Source organism: Chrysochloris asiatica, unplaced genomic scaffold (assembly GCF_000296735.1).
Source record: "Chrysochloris asiatica unplaced genomic scaffold, ChrAsi1.0 scaffold00025, whole genome shotgun sequence".
Lineage (NCBI taxonomy): Eukaryota > Metazoa > Chordata > Mammalia > Afrosoricida > Chrysochloridae > Chrysochloris > Chrysochloris asiatica.
The window spans coordinates 1,414,963-1,421,966 of NW_006408543.1; the positions used below are offsets into that span (position 1 = coordinate 1,414,963).

A 7,004-nucleotide genomic window follows, 5' to 3' on the forward strand; every position below is an offset into this window, starting at 1 on the left:
CAATGACACCTAACAACAAAATCTAAAGTTACTGGGTCAGGGGGTGTGGACCCATGTGGGGTATCCAGGTGTGGAGGAGACAAGAGAAGGTGGGTCCCAGAACGCTGAAGGTGGTCGGGGAGATGGAGTTGGGGTTTGGAGGCCAGCAAGGAACTTGGACTGTTCTGGTAGACAGGGTGACCTAGGAAGGGCTTTTGCTGGGTGCAGCTGACCTGGCCCTGGGTGATTTGGAGTCAGAGGTCGCAGTCTTTGGTGAAGTTGGAGCCTGGTCCCCCGACCCCTCCCTGCTACAGCAAGGCCACTGACCCCAGCCCCCAGCCTGTCTCTATCACCCTCTGTAATAAACAAGGTGTGCTGAGGGAACCATCAATTCACAGTGATTGGCTTTTCAGGGCCTGGCTGTCACACCACCTGCGGGAGGGTCCACACAAACGGTCGGCCTTTGTTCTGGACTCTGGAGAGCATTTGTCTCAGAGATTAATGAGCGAGAGTTGCTGCCCTGCTCCCAGCACTTACCCACCTAGGTGACCCGATCACCTTGAATGGTCCTACGAGGAGGAGGGGCCTTCCCAGGAGGCCAGACGCCCTGGCATCTCCTCAGTGGGACCCAGTGTTTCACCTCCCAGCCTCCTGAACAAGCAAATACTCTTGGGAAGAAATAGTGAACAGATGAGGCCCCGGGCCCGGCGAGGGCAAGGAACTAGTGACAGGACACTAGGTCCTCCCCTGAGGCTGGGTGGGGACTGTCACATAGAACCACACACATGGGATGGGGACTGTCACACAGAACCACACACAAGATGGGGACTATCACACTACACCACACACACATGATGGGGACTGTCACATGATACCACACACATGATGGGGACTGTCACACGACACCACACACACATATGATAAAGACTATCACACGGCACCACACATACATGATGGTAACTACCACATGGTATCACATACATGGAATGGGGACTGTCACATGGTACCACACACACATGATGAGGGCTGTCACACAGAACCACACACACCTGATGGGGATTGTCATATGGTACAACACACATGTATGGAACGTGGAGCGCACTTACCAGAACAGGGAGTTATTTGGGGACTGGGGTGGAGTCTGGCTGTCAGCTGGGCTGAGCTCTCTCTGAAGGCCCCTGGGGAGGATCCTTCCTGGTGTCCAGACTTTTGTGGCCCCACACATTGCTGTTGGGTAACGCATTTTCGCATGATGTCCCCTGTCTGTCTATGCATCTTTCCTCTATCATAGGACAATCTCCCATGAGATCATGACCCCCTACTCCTGTGTGACCTCAGGAGAATCGACCACATCTGCAAAGACCCCATTCCTACACAAGGCCACGTTTGCAGATACGGGGTTAGGACTGAGACGTATCTTTTTAGGGAGACACCATTCAACCCATAAGGATCCCTGGTGAAGTGGGTGAGTGCTCAGCTGTTCACCAGGTCAGCAGTTCAAACCCACCAGGGCTCCTTGGAAACCTGGGGGCGATTCTTCTTGGTCCTATCGGGTCTTCATGAGTTTAGATCGACCCAACAGCAGGGGGTTTAGGTTGTATCAGACAAGAAGACTTAGTGGCGCAGTGGTTAAAGCATTTAGCTGTTTACCACACGGTTGTTTCAAACCAGCCTTTCAGTGGAGACACGAGGCTGTGTACTTCCATGAAGATGGCGGCCTTGGAGACCCTTGCGGGGGGGGCGGTTCTACTTTGTCCTGTAGCCACACTCAACTTCACAACAGTGGTCGTTCAAACCAAAACATACACCCACTGCACACCATCCACAGAACTCGAAATAGGTTGTGCGCAGAGCCTGTGGCCTGGCCCCTCATCATCCCAAACTGGCCTACCTAGATTCTGTGCTGCAGGACACTTCTTTCCTGGTGCTGACCAGTGGCCACTTCCTTAGATCTGAGCCTTATTGGGTCCCCTGGGCTTGGGGACAGAGTAGCCTCTGGCTCCCCAAAGATGGTGGATGAGAGACCCCTACCCCTGTCCTTTCCCACACCCAGTGTCCACTGGTCTGGCTCTTCCCTTCCTGCCTGGCCCTGCCCCTACAGGAGTGTAGCTGGATGCCAGGGCCAAGGTAGGGAGAGGAGGGCCAGTGGGTAGGTGCTGCTGGGTCAGAGGAAAGAGCCAGGGTGCCCCAAGTCTGGGAAGAAGCTATACTTCTTCCAGGATGGGGTTCATGTCTGAGTGGTTCCCAGAGAGGGATCAGTGGGCATTTATGGAGTTGAGAGTGAGCATGAGAGGAAGAGGAAGAGAGAGAATGAATGTATGAAACAGGGAAAGGAGAGGGGCATTTCGTTGTGTTCCATCATATTCCCTTGTCAATTTGGAAATGGAGTTACGAGATGGTGCCGAAAGGACAAAGCTTCAAGGCCACCCAGAGGTATCTCAGAAGAATGTCCTGCCCATCGATTCCAGAAACTCAGTCATTGAAAACTGTGCAGAACACAGCTCTGCTCTGACACTCATGGGGCTCTGTGAGGAGGCCCATCACTCCAGGGCAGTGAAGCTCGCCACATTGTCGAGGGCAGGGGGCCACGACTCAGCCCGTGGTAAGAGAAACGGAGGTGGTTTCACGGTTGACTGAAGACTTCATTGTCCACTACACTATAAATGATTGTCCTGCTGTGCCCAGTGGCTTAGTTAGACAGCACTCACTTTATTCTAGTTAGCGTCAAATAATAATTCCCTCCCAGGGTCACTGAACATTCCGCTCAGTAACCCAATTCACCTCACTCCTCAGGTTGGAGGGATACTGGTTGCAGCTCTGTCCCTAAATGAATCAGCTGGAATCGTCCCCCAGAACGTGCCCTCCTACCGTACACCCCAAGGACAGCAGGAGAAACCCTTCCCATTATCCTGTCTGAGGCCTCTCTTTACAGAGTTGTGTGCAGCCGTTTGGACAGTTCCAGAGGCAGGCAGCACCGCGGCCCCGTGAGACGGAAGCTTGGTGGAGACATGAGAGCTTTGGACAGGGGGCTGTCTCCTTCTCCTTGTGGATCTGTCCTGACAAGGGAGAACAGACAGAGTCACAGAGCTGAAAGACCCAGGAGAAGCTGCCAATGCCGGCACACACCCCCTGCCCAAGCCTGAAGCCCTAAGCCCAGATGTGGTGGTCTGTGAGGGCCCTGAAGGACACCGTGAAGTCCAGAGTCCTTCCTGTTAGCTTTCACAGCAGAGTGCTCAGTCCTCACTGTGTGTGTAAGTCAGCCCGCCATCAGAGAGGGGTCAGGGCAGTCCGAGGGAGACCGCAGAAGGTTCCAGGACCTGCTCTCACACTCCTCTCATCGGTGACTCTGGTCAGGCAGGGCCCCCTAACCCAGGGCTTCTTAAGCTTGGTACTGCTGGCATTATTGGTATATTGTGGGGGGGGGCTATCCTGTAGGGGGTGTCCAGCAGCAGCTCCCTCCTGTGGTGACCAGCCAAATGCCCTCTGAGGATACCCACTCTGGTTGAGAACCACAGCCCTAACGTCAGGCCCTGGGACACCTGGGGACATGGAGGATGGGGACATCTAGGGTCTGGGAAAGAAACAGAGCTGAGGCCTGGACAAGGCTCCCAGGATCTCTGAGCCGGAGTCCATGGTTCACACTACCCCCCTGTAGCTGGGAGTGGAGTGCTTCTGTTAACCTGTCCCAGAAAGTTCCACCTCCTCCTTAGACTGGTTCTCCCCATGGGCTGAGGGTGGCCATGGTCTGCTCAGAGCCTCTTTGGGGATCCTATAAGAGCCATGAGGCCTGGGCCCTCTGTCCTGGGTAGCCTGAGCTGTTGGTAGGGTAGGCTGGACCAGCACTAGGGCTGGGGACTGGTCTTGGTGTGCCTAAGCATGCTGGCCAGACCTTGAGGGCATCTGCCCTGGTCAAAGGCTAAGTCAGGAGCTGATTAACTCCCCCATCATGGCACACTGGCACCTGAGAGCCGGCACCTGGGGAGCCCCACCCACGTCCTGGTTGTGAGCTCAGTCCTGTGGAGACCCAGAATGAAGAGCCTCCTCCTATGGGCCCCTTCGTGACCTTAGCAGGGCCTGGGGTTCTGACTCCATGGCAACCCCGTTCCCCCTGCAGGGGCATACCACACCCTGACCTCAGGGGCTGGTGCTATAGGCTGACTTGTGTCCCCCCAGTTTACACTGGGGCCGTAATCCCTAGCACTGTGGACTCAGAATTGCCTTCACGGTTGTGAAAAGGAATCCAGGTGGCGCAGTTGTTAAGCAGATGCTGTCCAGAGGGCCAGCGGTTTGAACCCACCCAGAGGCTCTGCTGTCAAAGAAAGTGGCTCTGAGTCCGCCTTGACCTGAGAGGACCCAACAACAACACAACTGCGAATGGAGCATGGGTAACAGGGACAATGACACCACTCCATACCTCGTCCCCAGCCCCACCCAGGAGAAAGGGGCCCACTGGGCAGGGGAGGGTCACCCAATAGGGAAGGAAGGCGTGGCCTTAGTTGTGCTTGCTTACTGATCTATAGGTAACAGGTTCACATGGGTTTCATCACCTGTTGTGTGCTGGCATTCAGGGAAGCTGGTCCAAGGGAGAGTTCCTAGGGAACGAAGGTACCGAGGGCAGCTGTCCCCAGGCCTGCCAGACCCAGCAGGCCCTCGAGCCCCCGCTTGCCCAGGTCCTAGAATGCTGCTCCCAAAGCCCCTTCCCAATAGGCATTTGAGTCCAGGCCCTGAAGGGCCCTGGATCTTACTCAGCTACCCTGGTGGAACCCCCAAGCCACTGCCTCTTCAGGGAGCCTGGCCTTGTGGATGGGTTGAGATCAGGGGGACCGAGAGCTGGCACTGCTGAGGTCCCCATGAGCTGATGAAGCACCCTGGGGGGTCTCAGGAGAGGGGACAATCCAGAAAGTTTGATTTTTCAGACATGTAATTTGTGATCCCTTCCTTCTGGAAGCCAACACTCCCTGAGGGCTAGAATCTCAGAGGGAAGAGTTGTTGTCAGGTACCTTTGAGTCAGTACTGACTCATAGTGACCCTATGCACAACAGAACAACACTGCCCGGGCCTGGGTCCACCTCACAATCATTGCCGCGTTTAAGCCCATTGTTGCTCCCACTGTGCTAATCCATCTTGTTGGGGGTCTTCCTCTTTTTTTCCAACCCTCCACTTTACCAAACATGATGCCTTCTCTAGAAATTGGTCCATTCTAAAAATATGTCTGAAGTATGATAGACAATGTCTGACAATCTGGCTTCTAAGGAGCATTCGGGCTGTTCTTCCAACACAGATTGATTGTTCTTTTAGCAGTCCATGGTACTTTTAATATGCTCCTCCAACAACATAACTCAAATGCAGCAATTCTTCTACGGTCTTCCTTATTCACTGCTCAACTTTCACATGCATATGAGGTTATTGAAAATACCATGGGTTGGGTCAGGTACACCTTAGTCCTCAAACTGACACCTTTATTTTAAAGAGGTTTTATGCAGCAGATTTGCCTAATACAATATGTCGTTTAGTTTCTTAACTGCTGCTTCCATGAGTGTTGATGGTTGATCTGAGCAAAATTTAGTTTTAGACAACTTCAATCTTTTCTCCATTTATATATATGCTGTTTATTGCCCAGTGGTGAAGATTTTTGTTTTCTTTATATTGAGATGCAACCCATACCGAAGGCTGTGATCGTCAATATGTATTTTAAGTCCTCTTCGCTTTCAACAAGTAAGGTTGCGTCATCTGCATATCACAGGTTGTTAATGAGTCTTCTTCAATCCTGATGCCACTTTTTTCTTCCTATAACCCAAGCTTCTCAGATTATGTGCTCAGCATAAACATTGACTAAATATGGTGAAAGAATACAACTCTGACATACTTTTGCTAATTTTAATCCATTCAGCATCTTGTGTTCTGTTCGAACAACTGCCTCTTGGTCTATGCACAGGTTCTTCATGAACACAGTTACGTCTTCCAGAATATTCATTCTCTGCAATGTTGTCCACAGTTTGTCATGATGCACACAATTGAAAGCCTTTGCATAGTCAATAAAGTACAGATAAACATCTTCCTGGTATTCCCTGCTTTCAGCTAAGAGCCATCTAACATCAGCATTGATATCCCTTGCTTCATGTCTTCATCTGAATTCTGGCTGAACCTCTCAGTTCTTTGTCAATGTACATTTGCAATTGTTTTTTGATTATCTTTAGCAAACTTTTACTTGTGTGAGATATTAATATTGTCTGATGACTTCCGCCTTCCACTGGGTCATGGCTCTTTGTGTCTTCCAAATTTCTTGGCATAGATAAGTGAGTGCCTTCAGTGCTTCATCAGCTTGTTGAAAGATTTCGATTTGTATTCCATCAATTACCAGAGTCTTGTTCTTTGCCAGTGCCCTCAGAGCACCTTGGACATCCTCCTTCAGTATCACTGGCTCTTGATCATATGCTACCTCTTGAAATGATTGAATATCGACCATTTCTTTTTGGTACGGTGACCCTGTGTATTTCTTCCATCCTCTTTTGTCTGCATCATTCAATATTTTGACCATAGAATACTTCAACATTTCAAGTAGAGATGTGAATTTTTTCTTTAGTTCCATCAGCTTGAGAAATGCTGAGTGTGTTCTTCCTTTTTGGTTTTCTAACTAAAGATCTTTGCACATTTCATTATAATATTTGACTTCGTCTTCTCAAGCTGTTCTTTGAAACTTTCTATTCAGCTCTTTTACCTCCTCATTTCTTCCACTTGCTTTAGCATCTCTATGCAGGAAAGCAAGTTTCAGAGTCTCTTCTGATATCCACGTTGGTTTTTTCCTCATTATCTTCTTATGATCCTTTTACTCTCTCTGACTGTATGATGTTCTTGATGTCATCCCACAATTCTTCTGATCTTTGGTCTTCAGTGTCTAATGCATCAAATATGTTCTTGAAATTATGTCTAAATCCAGGCAGGAATATTTTGGTTCTCGTGGGCCTGTCTTAATTTTGTTCAGCTTCAGCCTGAATTTTCATATGAGCAATTGATGGTCAATTCCA

General features: G+C 50.5%; 1 pseudogene; it reads left to right on the top strand.

Annotated features, from left to right (window-relative positions):
• The first annotated feature begins 2,496 nt into the window (after positions 1-2,496).
• LOC102827224 overlaps positions 2,497-7,004 on the top strand; it is an 11,926-nt pseudogene continuing 7,418 nt past the window's right edge.